We start from the raw sequence: 17,571 nt of genomic DNA, 5'->3' as shown, positions 1-17,571 counted from the left end.
ACTGAAAACTAACAATGTCTGTATGTGCAAGACAGTCCTCAGGCACACAACAGTCCCTGCTTAGCTTTTATCACTGTTTTGCATTGACAAGTTTGCATATTTTCTTTGAGCAAATGTCAGATCTGCACTGCTCATGCAAGATGCCAGAGGGCAATTACTTGTTACTATTTATATAGTTTGTTGGCTCTATTCAGGTTCATTGAGAAAGTGATCCTGCAGAAAGACCTTCAAAATTTAAATGAACGTAAATGAAATATAAAGCCATCTTTTTCTCTTCACATCTCTTGGAAATCTTTTTCTAGGTGGAAGCTTTGCTAGACAAAGACTTAAATGCTAGAACATGGCACGTGTCATAGGAACTGAAGCGCACCAGGGAAAGGAGAGCTGGGAAATTGTTCCACAATTTTTCCTTTTCTTTTTCCCATACTTTCTTTCCTTTTCCTTTACATACACATAAATGCACACAAACGTGATCAGTGAGGATTCCTCTTAATGCACGATCTACTGTGCAAAATTTATACTATAACCTCCATTTTTGTTATGCTTTGGTGGCCATGTATTAAACATACTCCCTCCTAACTGTCAGCCAAACACATCTTCAGATTGAAAGTTAAAATCTTTTGAAAGGGAAGACTTTCCTTTTGTTGAATCAACTACAAAAAAAAGCCCTGAAGCTCTGTAACATAAACAAGCCCCTGCCTCATCTGCATTAGCCCAGAGCAGTGATTTCTTCTCCCTTAACAATATATATCTCAAGGATGACTTCCCTAGTAACGAAACTCTACTTCTGTAAATGATAATTTTATAGTGGTGATCTGTTCCATCATTTGAAGCAGTTCTCGTTGACACGTGTGCAAGCTCAGGTGACATTGCCCTGGACCTTCAACAGCAGACTGGGGCTGCAGCATGCCTGCAGAGTCTGCAAGAGGACGTGTAATTCAGCTCACTCTCATGAGCCATGACTTGAAAGAAAGTAGGAAACACTTTGTGCATTTCTGTTCCTGGCTTTGTCTCCAAGCAGACAGAGGCAGGTTGGTAGAATAGAAATGAGCATTTTTTAGAATTGTAACTTCACAGTTTCCTGCCACATTTCAAATATTTTCTTGGATATTTGTCCAAGTTTTCTGCAACCCTAATTTGGACAGTTCTGATATTTTTGTTGTTTTTTCCAGTCATGAAAATATAAGTATCAATCCACGTGCTATGCTCTGATCCAGGAAAAATTCCTCATTCTCAGCAGACACACAAAAGCTCCAGCAGAGATTATCACTGGTGGCTTTAGTCCACATTACTCATATAAAACACAATGCTACCACTGATCATTATTTCTAATAGCAGTAATCCTTCCTAAATGGGTTTATTAAAGTGTCCTCAGCATCACTGTAGGCTGTTAATGATCTGCTGCTAACAGCCCATTCTACTATGCCTACTGCTTAACCCACATCTATTTTTGCTGGGTTTTTTTTTCCCTCCACATCAATTATCCGCTGAAAGCATTTTTCATATTCCCTCCTGCAGCACATCTAGAGAAAGCCTTCTAATAGAAAGAAATTCTCAATCTGCTTATTCTGGATCTTCTGCATAAACAGTCATGTAAAATCAGCAGCTCCATGTAAAATGAGCAGATCTGCATGCCCCTGCCCTCCCAGACCTGTTCCAGAAACAACTGCAATGACCTCTTCCAGCTGTGTTAAATGGGGACCACAAGCTGCTTGCCTTCCCAGAGACTCAGCCTCTTCCTGCACTCCCCTCCCAGATACACCACAGCAATTTGCAGCACCCATTGCTTCCTTAGCTGCCCAGGGAGATGCCCCTTTGGACCAAACCTGGCTCCTCACCTTCACATACTACTGTAGTGACAGAGCAGCCATGATGAGGATGCATGCTGCTGTATGCTGGATCTGATACATGCATCCTGCTGTATGCTGATACAGTACTGGGAAAAGACCTTGGTATAAAATTGGGCTTGGGCATCTGGAAATAATCTTATCTTCTCAAGTCCAGATAAAATCCTAGAGTCCTATCCACAATATATAATGTGGGGGAGATTCACTGTATATTTGCCATTGTTTCAACTTTATCTGAATTTTCTATTTAGCAAAAAGTATCAATGAACGTACCCAGTCAGCCTTGCAATTTTCTAGGATCTCTTTGGATGACAAAAAATGTTTAAAAGTTCTCAAGTGATCCCCAACTTTCAGCTTGATTCTTTCTCACAACAGCAAAAATAATTCCAAAAGAAGATTTAAGTACAAAAATTCAAATTAGTAATGCAATTGATCTTGATGTTGGATTCCTATAATCTTAGTTCAGGTGATCTACTGAAGGTTTTCAGAACTACAATAGGAAAACTCTAGCATTTATTTTCTTAATAATTAGTTTGATGCTGAATGTTGTTAATATCTGGGAGAAAAAGTGAATTAATTATGCAAAGAAAAATGCATGAAATACAATATACCTTCCCGGTAATTGTTTTGCTCAGTTAACTTTTGTTGTTTGCTTATAGATGGGGGAAAAAAAATCTGATTGAAAAGATTTGGAGTACTATTCTAAAAGTCTCTAGAATTAACTATGCTCTTTATAAGGAGTGATGCTGTTTGACATAACTGGAGGTGTTCAAGGCCAGGTCAGATGTGGCCCTGGGCAACCTGATTGGTGGGTGGCAACCCTGCATGTGGGCTTAAGGGTCTTTAAGGTCCCTTCAAATCCAAGCCATTCTATGCTTCCATGATTCTATGATCTTCTTGTTTCTTGTTAGGAAAATTTCTGCTCCAATAAGCTTGCTCAATCATTTTTATCCCAAAAAGAGATGGAGGAGAGTCTTCAGCTTTCTTCATTCATGTAAGTGGAGAGCCCATGGGGGCATAGCCCTGTGGGGACTGTCAAAGTACTGGGGAACACAGGCCTTCTTTTATCCCTGTACCTCAATGCTAGTGAGCCCTTCCTCCTTTCCCCATTTGCTGAGGTACTCAGGGTTCATCTTTCTCGACTCACCTATCAGCTCATCCCCCTTCGTTTCCTTTGTTTATACATACTTTGTAATCTGGATTCAGACCAGAACTGTCTTTGTATCCTGTAAAGTCTATCACTCTTTGTTCTGCCCAGCAAATAAGATTTACACGCGGGTGCTAAGCTAGCATCTCCTGCCATATACTTGCAAGATAAGTTTGTTTGGTCAGATACTTGTGACTGAAACTCTTTTTCTCAGCTTTTTCTTCATTGTGTTTTGCAGGGACCCCCTATCCTTCCTTTGATCTTCCCAAATTTTATTTTGCAAGGACACCTTCTCCTTGTTTTTCCTTCAGTTCCCTAGGTAATGGAAAGAAAGGAATTTTCAAGTTGTGTCTGAAATGCATCAGATTCTCTTCTCATCAGTCAAACTACAATATAAATAGATGTACCATCTTCCACAGGTAACAGTCTTTTCAAGAATACAGTTTTTCTTCCAATAATTAAAAAAAAAAAGGAAAAAAAAAAAAGAAAAGAAAAAAGGATTGAAAAAGCTCACAAATCCTAGAAGGGACTCTAAAAAAGAGTCAAGATTCAGGACCAAGAAGTCTCTGAATTTTCCTCTATAATTTGGAGTTTGATCTGAATCCAAATGTCATAGCATTCATGTTTTGTAAAATAGTTAAGCTGTAACTGACTCTGTGTTCCAAGACATTTTAGAATTTTGATTTTGCTGTTTTGCTAAACTGCCATTGTAAAAATAGGCTGAAACTTCAGCACATTCTCTGTTACCCACTCTTGTCCTTTGTGCTGGAAACTGTCAGTTTGAATCAAAGGTGAGGTTTAAAAATATATATATTTTCAACAATATCCCAGCATAAAGACAGTACAGAAATAAAACAAAAAGACATCCATGGTCCTTTAGAGAAGACTATGTTGTACTCAGCTTGACAGGCTGGCTTTTACCTTTCACAAATGCAATGACTTTTGTCATGTTATATGCCTTTAACATGCTTAAGATATGCAAAGCAGTAATATGAACACGTAAGGACCATTCAACTCATATTAAGAAGTCAGGTTCCTGTAGGCAGAAATATTCCGAATTTTATTCGGATCTATCACAAGAAAGAGTAAATGATGGTTTAGGCTATTACACGCCCATACACTGTCATTATGGAGCAAGAGCAGCAACACTGCCATAAAAGAAAGCAATGGTTCCATTCATGGGGTTCTCACTCAATATATCCAACCTGTTTCATTAAGACCAGACCTTGGAGCCACAGAAAAAGCCACTTACTCAACAAAGTAAAGTTAGAATCAGTATTCAGAAAGAGGAATAAATACTTTTGACTAATTGTGGTAAATCCCCAAATTGCGCACAGTTTTGGTGGTCTTTTTGTCAATACCCTGTGGCATTAAAACTGCCAGATTTTGCTTTCCCAAGGAAAGTAAAGGGTACTAAAGGGGTGGCAAGAGTTTCCCAGGCTCTTAGGAAACACCTCCTGCGATGTTTTAGAAAGACTCCTCTGTGGTTTCACAGGGTGCTCTGAAAGGCTCCATTGACAAGCATTTCCAGAATACAGTGACATTAGTCTATTTATTTGTCCTTTTTACTGGTGTTTCCATAAGTGGTTTTGCATTTATACCTCTTACTATGAAGGGAAGACTGTTTTTAACTAGAAACTCCCAGTTATGCAGTGACAAATAGCTGAGGCATGGAAGGAAACTTATGAATTGAAGAGAGTCTCTCTCCAGACCACCCTCAGTATTTAAAAACCATGCTGTGCTGCACACACCCTCAGCGCTATTTTCCATAACCACACAGCCACCTGGTCTCTTCTAAGAGGAAGGCTGGGGACTTCTCTTTACGTCTGTGATCTCCTTATATGACCTTCAGCAAGTCAAAAGCTTATGCGCAAGAAAAACTTCCATTTTCATGATGACTTTAAGAGCCACACATGCCATTTTAAAAGGATAGCTGTGTGCACAGTAGAAAATACACTGAGAAAAATACCAGAAAGCAATAGGTCAGATTGAACCTTCATATTTTGGGCTTTTATTTTTTTGGGCTTTGTTATTTTTTCCACTGCACTTTTTTTTTAATTCCAGTCTCTATGGAGATCGCAGATATCTCATTGCCAACATGCTAACAAAGATTAAGGTTTGAGGCATGAAATAGTTAAAATCGATAATATTTCTTGTAGGAAATGCACCAGCTGCAATCTTTGTTAGAATTTCTACTTTACTGTGATGCCAGTAGCAAAGCTAGAACATATTTGTATATTAAGAGAATTTCTTCTGGCCAAAGGATGGAGAAGGAGAAGCTGTATCACAGCTTTGGGCTTTGCTTTCATTAATTGCATATTGTCTTGCACCATGTTTATCACCGCAAATTTCTCTTTCTCATTACCCTGTTACTCAGGGTCTGATTTACTCAGACTCAGGGTCTCTATGTCCCCTAGAGACTTCTTTGTGTGGCCTCATGTTGCTCTTTGCTGTAAGGTTGGGGAGATGGACCCTGTTGCCCGTGACAGAAGAAAAACACCAGGAAACACCTGGATATCTCCAAAACATTAGTGGATACAGATGAGCAGAAGCGGATTTTGTATGCTGCTGTGACATAAACTGGGACTCCAACATCCTTGTGCAGATTTGTGGTGTTTCATTTTCCATTGTAAAGCTATATAGATGACATGAAGTCAACCCACTTGTCAAGCCTGGGAACCCAAGGCCTGTTCTGACACAGCTGTGTCATTTGAAAACTCTTCTCTAAAACTTTCTCTAAAAATCCTACCTGCCTGTGAAGAAGAGTTCAGCAAAATGAAATAGAACTGACTAAAATTGCTTTAGACAGCTGCTACAGGAGGTGGCAGGTGGTTAACCTATCCAAGGCCCCAAGAAACATCATCAACACATCAAGCTGACAACCCACCAGGCCCCTGGAAACCTTTCCCACCACCAGCATTTGTCCAGGTCACAGCAGGTCAGATAAATTCAGGTAAGTAGTAGGCAACATGAAAAAGTAGTAAAACTCAAATCTGTCAGGGTTTCTTCTGTTGCAAAAGGCTAGCAAGCAACTCTGGGAGTGGTTGTCATCTTGTCACAGGAGTTTCACTGGTGACAGAGCTTCACAGACAGTCGCTCTTACAGAGCTGTGGATCTGCAGACATTACCACATTTTTGCAGTTTGCGCATGTGCCACCCAATTCTTTTTCCCATTCTGGGCATTGCTTATAGCCTAACAGCATTATTCTACTATGTGAAATCCACATTAGCTCTACTGCCAAGACAAGATTTGACAATTAACAAAAAAATCAGGTTTGCTTTTTACCAATTGACACTGCACTGCTATCTTTAGAATTAAGTATACATCCCCACCCAGTTCAGCTAAATGCTTATACAATTGTATTTTAATATTAAACCTTCCAGTCATCTAGGTTTACAAGCTGGCCTTTTTTTGGCAGGAAAAGGAGAGATACATTGTGGTAGGGCGCTTTTTTTCTTTTTTAAACTGTTGAAATGAATGAGGTGCTGCATTGATGGGAATAACGTTTATTAAACTGTCACTCAAAAATATGTTGAAAGATTAATTATAAAATTTTGTTCTATAAATCATGATGTTTAAAAATCAGACTTGCTGCACAAGTGTGTTATTCCAGGGAGACATTCAGCATTTTAAATAAAACATTTTTCTGGAGAGAGAGAAGAAAAATTCCTCAGGAAAAGCATCAGTAAGGCTTTAAATCTTGCAGAATACAAAACAAACAAACACAAAAGAAAACCCGCAGAATTTTATTATTATTCATCAGTAGAAAGTAGCATTTTTTTATAAGAGAAGTTACAACTTGTTCTAATCATGCTTACACTGATATCTTAAAAACCCAAGGGCTTGCTCTAAGGTGTATGGTATATTATATGATATAAAAGCACTCTGTAAAACAGAAAGTTTGTGCCATGGGTGTGAAGTGACATCAACAATAATGAGGATGCTACCAAACAGCTAAGCAGTGTTTTGAGAATATTGTATTTGTACCCAGTTTCATATTCTTTTATCTGTAAAGTCACTATCTTAAAGAACACACGATAATGCTGTCTGTAACATTAATTGACTTTTTTTCTTGATAGCAAATTCTGGGAATAATTATGTACGTTTAATTCCTGACTGGCCACTAGAACTTAAAAATCACCAGATTTTTCTTCCAGTTTTCAGTATGCTAATGCATTTCTCTTGAGAAGCATTTTAAAGCTACTCCAAAACCATCCTGATCTATGGTCTATACAGGAAAACATTTTGGCACAAAATCAGTCTAGCATCTTAATACCGTCTAAAAGTAGAAGATATGTTCCTGTCTCTGTGAAGATCATATCCCTGCAAGAATGTAACCAACCAGTTTTTGACCTTCCAGACAACTAAGTAAGCAGACATATTACTCATCTCAACAATGCAATACGGTAGGTGGGGGAGATCTGAAGAAATCACGGTGGGAAGATCTCAGAGGTCTGAAAGCTTGGCTGAAACCATCAGGAACCTCTCAGGTATGGCCATAGTTGGTCAGTAATGGCTGCAATTTTTATTGCATATACAGCTGCATATTGCATATGCAGGTCAGACTCAGCTGTTAAGGCTAAATGTGAAGCCATATACTCAGCTGATATTTACTTTTATTCCAACTGCAAGTCGCTGGAGTTCTGCCCAACAGACACAGGCAGATGCAGTTCAGGGTAGGGCCGGGATTCAATCTGCTGCACAAAATTATCACCTTGGGGAAAATCTGAAAACAGGAACGAGCCAGAAACTCAAGAGAAACAAAGCAGCTGTGTAAGACACAAGTCTTTCTGCTCCATGCACGCACAGACACACACACAGACACTGCAATAGCTTGGGAGGCTGTGGTCATTACTTCATACCTAATATCATGATGACACAGTACAGAATTAACATGCTTATATGTGCTGCACAATGACAAAACATGACACTGTCACACATGTTGCCATACAGCAATACCTTATGCCTTACAGCAGTACCTTAGGCTTTCATTTTATTTTCTGCAGTTGATTGATAGTCATATTTCTTAGCTTCTTTTCAGGAAAAAAAAAAAATTGCAGTTCTCTGCAGCTTGCTCTGATTATTTGAAAGAAAGAAACTGGAATTAATAGAAAGATCCAACCACCTTTAGTTTTGCCACCATCCACTACTTGCAGGCTCAGGGAAGCACCCTGAAAGACAGGTATGGCTTGATGGAGAGACTACATGATTCCCCCATACGGAGAGATTTAGAGAGCTGGGACTGCTCAGTCTGGAGAAGAGGAGGCTTAAGGAGGATCTTATCCATGTGTAGAAATATCTGAATGAATGGTACAATGAAGATGGAACCAGATTCTTTCCAGTGGTGCCCAGTGCCAGGACAAGAGAAAATGGACACAAACGGGAACACACAGGATGTTCCCTCTGAACACTGGGCAGCACTCCTGTGCTGTGCAAGTGGCAGAGCACAGGTTACCTAGAGATGCATCCTGGAAATGTCCAAAAGCCAGTTGGACACGGGCCTGGGCACCTGCTCTCAGTGACCCTACTTGAGCAGGGTTTGGACCTCATGGACCTAGATGTCCTGACCATTCTGGGATTCTGTAATTCTTTAATTCCAAATTCTATGACATTCATATTTCCCTTAAACTCTTTGGTGTTTGAACAGAGTGGCCCATCCCACTCCCATCACATGACTAATGGCTTTCACTAACAAGTAATTCAAGGAACACACACAAGTACATTCCACTCTCTCCACTGCAGTTGCCTGAGAAAGGGTGACTTGAACTATCCCTTTATTTGTCCACCTGTCTGTCCCACTTCTTCACCTATAATAGCTTCCTGAATTCTTTCCAGCCTCTACCTCTGTGTAGAATTTGGTCAAAGGCTCCGAACATCTCCCAGAAACATGTTAAGAATTCATCTTCGGACAGAAAATTGATTAAATCTTCTTTTGAGGGATGAAATTAAAGCCACCTTTCCTGTATCTAACCTGAGAAACTTCATCCAATTGTCCAAGTCGTGCACAAGTTAAAGCCAGGTAATCTGTACAAGCCCAGATTCCAGTCTGCAGTAATGTATACCAGTACTTGTCCAGATAAGACTAAGAGGAACTGGGAAGGAATGGGGTGAGGGAATGGCACTGTGGAGCAACATCAAGGCCATGGAAAGAAGCTGAGATGATACAAAGAGAGGGTGAGTGGTGCTTAGGACACACACAGTACAAATCCTTTGGGAAATCAGGCTTCATTAGTTTCAAGGATAATGGTATGACCTGTTGAATTATACCATGCACATAAGCATAGACAGTGGGGAGGAACTCATAATACATACATGCTTTGTGGTACACTGATGCAATAGAAAGACATTTAATTCTGTGCCATATTAAAAAGAAGTGACACTATGAATACTGATCAAAGCACAAAACCATGCCACTCTATGGAAATAGTCTTGGTCTAGACAGTCTGAGCAGACTTAGCTCATTAAAGAAGACACCACCCTCAGCCAAGAATTTAATGAGCACTTTCACAACAACCAGGCAAACATCCTAAGTGGAACATACAAACGTCTGAGCTGATAGTGAACAGTGCTCTGTTTTCTGCAACTGGAAGCCAAATTTATCTTCAAAATTAGCAAGAACTCATGGTCTATGGAGCACAAGTTCTTATTAAATCATTCCCCCAGACTGTGATCTCCCAATCACTGTACTTTTGTTGACTAGAAAAGATTCATACTGAATGCCAAGTGAGCAGAACCACTGACCTCAATAAGAGTTGAAGCTGGTCAGCAATTTACAGCTGATAATTTTTATCAAAGTTTTCTTATCAGAAGCCAACCAAATTAGACAAGCATCAGCAGCCAACTGCTCTCTCACAACAGACTGCTAAGAAGTGGATGATTTCTACCTAGTCAATCCTAGAAAAAGTTAAGTCCTTTCCAAGCAAATTTTATATCTAGTCTGGATACAGAGCAGAGCACTTTATTCCAGAAATCTTATTCTAGACAGATTTGAGAAGAGCATTAGTACCAAAAAAAAAAAAGAAGAAAAAAAAATTTGGGACCTCATCCATATAGCTTTTTTTACCTAAAATTTAAAAGGACTCCCTCTTCTTCTTCCTTCCCCTCTCTTTAGGTACCTTATTCAAGAACTTTACATTTTTCTTTTTCAGGCTATTTACTTTGGGAAGTATATAAACACTGTCAAAAAATACCATGCAAACTATGAGTAATAAGCTGAAGTTTTATGAAATTCCAAATGCTAGCATAGCTCTACTGAAAATTATGGCTGTGAAGCTTCTTGCTTCTTATTAGCATAATTCAAAATACTATTGCTTCCCAAAATCTGGACGAACTCTATCTTTATTGCATTTTCTGCAATAAAGCAGCTGACCTGATAACTTTGGATACCACAGAGTTGTGCTGTAGCACTCTCGAAACATTGCTGTCTTTGTTAAAGAAAAAGATTTACACTTCTGTAACTAGTTCCTCATTTGTTACTGTGGGCAACGCCTTTCCAGAATATTTTTGACTCAGATGATTAAACATTTAATGACCAAGTACCTTCTTGCCTACTCACTATACACAACAATGTGCAATAACACAAATAACAGAATTAAGTCACAGCATAGTGAACAGAGTCTACAGAGCCAAGATATAACCTAGTACACATAGAGAGGTCAAATGACAGAACTGAGCAACTGGCATACACCACGAATAATGAAACACAAGTATCATGGAAGGTGAGATGAGGGGAAATATCTTGTTCCACAGTTCAGCAACCATTTCCAGTTTTCCCTGTTCAGTAGAGGGATCTCCTCTTCCCACAGACAGATTTATGATTCCCAGAGCTGTTTCTAGCATCTTGTCAGCTGGGCTTAACGTGACTAGGTTTAAAGAATTAAAAGGACTTGTTATGAGCATTAAAGGGAGCACTTATTCTCTTGCTTACAGTATAACCTTAACATGGCCAAATCCAGCAGAGTTCAGTTACTGTTGGCAGTGAAAAGCAGCAGTAAAGGTGAAAGCTATTCAGTGATATGGGGGTCTGTTTAGGACTTGAAAAGTAGGGATTCACAACATTATACCACCATGCATGACACTGGGCAAATCACTTACTCTGTGACCCTTGTGTTCTTATCTGCTACATGGGAAAAATAAGCACCCTGTTGAAACATAAAAATAGTTTGAGAAAGACAGTGGGAATTTCATGCCTACTTAAGACATTTTTCCCCATGAAATCTTTGCTAGTTAAGGTGACAATAGCATACTCAGAACAGCAAGACAAAATGTATCCCTGTATAGTACAAATGCATTTCATTTAAAAGTACAAGCTATGCAAGATGGTAGCTCACTAAATCCAAGACAGCTTGAGCTACGTACAAAGGTCATTTAAGCTCCAAGTTGTTCTGGTCTCTCTCTCACGAAGATACTTGCAAATAACAATCTAAAGATTGTGGGCCATGAAATCTGATTACAGCGTAACTCAGATGACTCTTATTTTCTGACTTTGTAAAGCTATGGGGGAAGTGAAATCCTTCCCAGCATGAAGACTTCTGGGACGTGTTACTTACATTGCCTTTGGCTGGCATCAAGTTGATTTGGGCTCTAGAAAAGTGTGTAAACAGATTAGGGAAATTAAGATGGCTTACAATTTACATGTGTGCTGTTCCATTAACATGTTCATTATAAAACAATCCCTCCCAACATTTTACTGAATGATGTATTTCTTTGTCCTGAGCAGCATTTTCACACATACCACATTTTTGGCATCTTCCGTCCTGAGATGGACTGACCCTCTGCTGCCTGTTTCTCCTGTGAGCACCACAGTGAGACATGCCAGCCACTGGCTGCCAACACTGCCAGACTTTGTTAGCCAAAAAACTTCATAAATTAATGAGTGGTTTTCTTGACTGGAAATAGTTGTATTGATAAACCCCAGACTTTAAACTTAGAAACCAGTATATGCAGGAACCAACAGCATTCAGAGTATATTCCTGACTTGCAAGACGAAAAGATTTCTAATGGTTGAAAATATACACAAAAGCATCCAAACTGCAGTTCAGCTAAGCTTCCAAAGCAACAAATAGTTCAATCCACCTGTTCATGTCTTTTGCACACAAAATAAAGTATAGCATGGCAATCCTGAAAAAAAGCAACTTTGGCAAGTGGGTTACTCTGCATGTTTAACATTTTGGGATGGCGGTCTGTCCATTTAAAACTAGCAGTCTTTCACAGACAGTTTGCGGCAAATCCATTTCCCATAGTTCAAATCTAGTATAATACAAAAACACCAAGAATATTTCTCCAAAATAGCACTTAAAATGTTTTCATATTCCATTTTGGCATAAATTTATATTCTTAAAGCAAATCATTTACAGAGAAAAGTCCAGCAGTGTTGACAAGAAATAGCAATAGCTTATTAGCAAACTGCTACTGCTGGAGAAAGAAAATGGACAAGTGCCAAACCGAAAAATCATTTTTCAAGTCTAAAACAGAAACAGTAATATAAGTGCAGGTAAAGAACCATTACACAATTTCAGCTTAATGTTAGTCAAGAAAGACTTGTCAATCTTTTTTTGATTCAAAATAAGAATATTATATCCTAGTTAAAGCCACCAACACAGTCTTGTCTCTAAATGATGTAGCACCAATCACTGCAGAAGACTGACAGATTGTTTTTATTAGTGAAACATAAATTTTTAGTGCCTTAAAGAAATCCAGAACAAGGATTAGCAATAGTTGTATATTCCATGATATTTAGATTTGTGGTCATTTGGCCTCGGTAAATAACTTCCTAAACCATGCCATATTTGAATGTAAACTAAAACAAGATCACAGCCTGCTTTACTCAACATCTTTTTTTGGCCTGTTGAGTATTTTCTCCACTTTTCTTTTGTAAAATAAATTTCAAATCTCATAAGACAGAGCTCATAGAAAGGCTATATCTCATTAAAACATTTGAAATTACTACACTAATTTTCCTCAGACCTGGCTTTTCTCTATTAAATCTCTATTAAATGTTGTCAGCCAGCTGCCTGCTCTGCAAGATCATGAACCAATTGCACAGAGACTGCTATATAAAGTGAAGAAAGCTTTTATTAAAACTCTGCAATACACAGCTCTTTCAGCATCAGTAGGTGAGTAATCCCTCAGCTGGACCAGCTCAGAGCAGGATTTGTAAGCTCTATGCCCAGTGGTATTGTTTGTTTGTATTACAGTAACACTTAGAAGTACTAAGTGGAATAGGAACTGCTCTTCTAAAATGCCGTAATTTCTTGTGCATGGGAAAGACGGGTAGGTCTTTTAAGACCCAGCTGGAATCTGTAACTATATAGCTACTGTAGAAGCATAGGAAAAATAAGTATGAAGATTATCACACCTCTTGCAAGTTGTCTGTGTAGTTGCCTACATCAAAGCCAACTGCAAAATACTGAAAGAGAATGACAATAAACCACTAATATGAAAATTTGTTTTACTCAGAAAATCACAACAGACTATATCAGTTTCTTCCTCATCTCTCTAGCATAATGTACTACCATCAATGCACGCTTTATAGGGCCTACTTTGTTTACTGTCATCAGAGAACTGAACCATAGCTTGTCAACATCTGTTGCAACCAGCACTGAAGCCTACTACCAAAAGGCTAAATGAGAATGCAATGGTCAGATTTATGATGCTGTTTGGTTAATGTTCCTCTTGATTCACAGTTCATAAATGAGTACAGTCAAAGAAGGAAGTGAATATTAATTGCACAACTGTTAAAGTACTACAACACAAGTTAAGAATAGAACCCCACTGGGAATGTGGACAATAAAATAAGTTAAATCTGATAGTAGGGTACTAGATACACAAAAAACCCTGAGGTTATCTGTTTGCAGACTTTGACTTACGCTTGCCTTAATGAGATGGTCTGGTTATCCAAATACCTCTCATAACAAATTTCCAGTGAATGAATTTGCCAAGATCTGGAGCCCCTATTAACACAGAAATCCAAACCATCAAGTTCATCCCCTCCACAGACCTCAAGATGAGGTTTTATTTCAAAAGTACACTGTGTAGCAGTCATTTTGTTCCTTATATGTTCATGATAGTCACGTATATTGATGCCAATTCTACAATTAATATGTTTCCTAGTATTCCTACTGGTATACGTATGATGCATAAGACACCAGACTAAAAAAAGAGGGCAGAAAAAGCTGGACCATTTACTGACAAACTGAGACATAAAAGAAACTGCAGAGTGCTGTGTTAAAATTTCTCATATGAGAGTTGCTTTGTAGCCTACAGAAAGGTTCATGAACATCCTAAACCACTGCCCATCAATGCATTTCCCATAACCCACCATATTATTTCTCACATTCAGCAAGCTTTAGAAGTTGCAGCCATGTAATTAATCCCGTTTAAAGACTAGTCTAGTTAATTAATGAAACTAGACTTCATGGGAACATCTCTGACTAAAGCAGGATTATAGCCCTGAGTTCCCCACTCCTCTATGTTGAGTCACACAACAGTCCTTCCACTCATATCCAGCAAGGTTTCTGTTGGGCAGGGACAGTGTTCCAGAAATGAGTCAGGTATCTGCCAGTGAGTGCACTTAAGTAAAAGTGAATTAAAAAACAAATCAAACAAACGAAAAGAAAAACAGGTTGGTCATTGAAAGGGCTTCAGATGCTTGATTTGGAGCTCCTTGAACAAGTAATCACTGTCTCAAAATCCGAACATCCAAAATAGCATGAAAGTTTGGGAACGTAACTCATCAAGAGCCTTGGAAAAACAGGACTCATGGAAATCCATAGATTCTATATGCCTGGTTGGCAAGGGCCACCTGTACTTTTTAATTCATTTGTCATTAGTTTTCCATTTCATCCTGCTTTGGGCAGTATTGGTTTTACCTAAACAGAAGCTATGTTTGAATTCAAGCCATGCATCTTTATTGTTTTTTTTATACCTTTGTCCTCCTGCTTTTATATCATAAACAACCACTAAGTTCAGTTTTAATATTATGCTGTTGCATAGAAAGTCAAACTGAAGAAATCACATACTAAAGCATTGTTTGGATGACTTGATGTGAAAACTTGATGGTACAGCGCAACCATTATAACCTAATCATACAGCATTTCCTCTGCATTTTTCAGACAAAAAAAAAAAAAAAAAAAAGACCTCAGTAGTGCATTTCATTGAACCATATCCTGTCACTTATTCGGTCTGGATATTAGTTCTGTCTGATGTTTGAGTTGTTTAGAAGTGATGAATTAAAAAGGAAAAGAAATCTTGACAGTCTGTTACCCAGTATTCAAGACAAATGAAATCTCTTTTCACTGAGTACTTTCAGCACTAAGCTTATCAGATCGCTACTGTCTGAACACTTGCAAGACTAAGGGCCTCGGGCTACAAAGTGTTTCCTGATGTAATTAACATCAGCCCAAGAGGAGAGAAAGCAGTGTTAACACTTAGAATAGAAAATAAGAAAATGAAACTCAGTTAGTTGCACTAGAGCCAATCATGATGAATTCATGAGATACCATGAAGACATCAATAGTATGTCATACTATAAAAGAAACAAAAAATCGTAGACCCCCAAAGCTAACAATTTATGCCAAGACAGTAAGCAGATCGCAGCAATGTATTCTTGTGCTGCTGGTTTAGGAAAAAAAAAAAAAATGTGTTAAGGATTATATTGAAATTACTGATCCAAAAGCATCTATTGTACAAGCAGCGCTGTAGTAACTTCATAATGTCTAATGTGATCCCCTCATTTCCTTCTTTGAGGACTTAAAAAAAATTAAAAAGAAAGACAGAATTGCCTTTAATGACAACAAATAGGGTAATTCTACCAAGACTTCTTTACCAGAGGCTAGCTCACACCAACTGAAGTCATGGCAGAATATCCCACTGTATTCTATCAGGAATTACATAATTATATCATTATAAAATATTGCACAGTAAAGGGACAAAGGGACAACTGATCTATTTTCTTAAAACAATTCACCAACTTTGATGGAGACTTCAGAAAAGCTCCTTAAGGCCTGTATTTCTCATCAGTTCCCTATATTTAAAGTGATGATTAAACTCCATTTTGACTCCATTCATAGTTTATCTGTCCGGAGCCAAGCCTGGAGTCCTTCTCACATGTTGTCAGTTACCATGTACTACAACAAATTCCAAATGTTGCCAGCAGTTTGTAAAACCAAACATTAATCCTCCACTGCCAGAATTTACACACTTTGCAAAACAGAGCCAGGGTTCCTGACTGTCTCCAAAGTAAGACATAGTAATGCATCAGAAAAAGAAAGCATTTTTATTTCAACCATATTTTCTGCTGTTAATTTTTAAAGTAACATCATCAAGAAAAGAGTGTGCCTACATTAGCAATATAGAGTGGATGAGATACACAGAAACAGATTTCCTGATAGTACCCACCAACAGTAATTTTGACTTACACTGTAGATGGTCTCAGAGTATACAAACTGGATTCCCTTGGGATGAAGCTAAACCAGAGGATCCACTCTGAGAGCACATCTAGTACTCTTTTAAGATTTCAGCCCACAGGATCAAACTGCAGAGAAAGTAAGGGAGGCAGGCAGAGATGAAGACATCATAAAAAGCACACAGTGTGGATTTTGAGTCTTAACACCATACACTTCAGTACACTTTATACTTCATCATGACACTTACTAATCTAGACATCAGGAGAAATATTATATTTAGATTTTAAAATATTTTAAAATATTTTAAAGTTTGTCAGCTATATTCTCTACTTAAATAAGAGGAGCAATAGGATTGCTGTACTGCATCCAGGTCTGGGGCCCCCAGTACAAGAAAGACAGGGAGCTGTTAGAGATGGTCCAGAGGAGGGCCACAAAGATGATCAGATGGCTGGAGCACCTCTCCTATGAAGATAGGTTGAGGGAGCTGGGCTTGTTGAGACTGAAGAAGAGAAGGCTGCAAGGAGACCTCATTGCAGCCTTCCAGTACCTAAAGGGAGCCTACAAACAGGAAGGGAGTCAACTCTTTATGAGGGTAGATAATGGCAGGAAAAGGGGAAATGATTTTAAGTTGAGGGAGGGAAGATTTAGGTTGGATATCAGGGGGAAGTTCTTTACTAGGAGAGTGGTGAGGTGCTGGCACAGGCTGCCCAGAGAGGTTGTGGATGCCCCATCCCTGGAGGTGTTCAAGGCCAGGTTGGATGGGGCTCTGGGCAGCCTGGTCTACCATTAGATGTGGAAAATGGCAGCCCTGCCTGCGGCAGGGGGGTTGGAGCTTGATGATCCTTGAGGTCCCCTCCAACCGAAGCCATTCTACGAGTCTATGATTTAACAAACTTAATACTCTATACAAAAAGATTTCATCCACATGCATGGGCCTTCATTTCTTCAAGAGTTAAGACCTTCATCAAGCATCTTGTTATGGTTTTGTGATTTTTTGTTGTTGGTATTCCACATCATTACATCATGTAAGGTACGGGCAGTTAAAGAGTTAATTCCCTGATTACTGCAAACTACCTTTTTTGGTGTGGCCCTCTGAGGGGGAGGGGAGGAGGTGCACTCCCCAGGGGTCTTTGCGTTGGGGGGGAGGGGGTGAAGCCGCGTGGGAGAGGC

Source organism: Numida meleagris, chromosome Z (genome assembly GCF_002078875.1).
Source record: "Numida meleagris isolate 19003 breed g44 Domestic line chromosome Z, NumMel1.0, whole genome shotgun sequence".
Taxonomy (NCBI): domain Eukaryota; kingdom Metazoa; phylum Chordata; class Aves; order Galliformes; family Numididae; genus Numida; species Numida meleagris.
Note: the sequence above shows the minus strand (reverse complement) of the source record.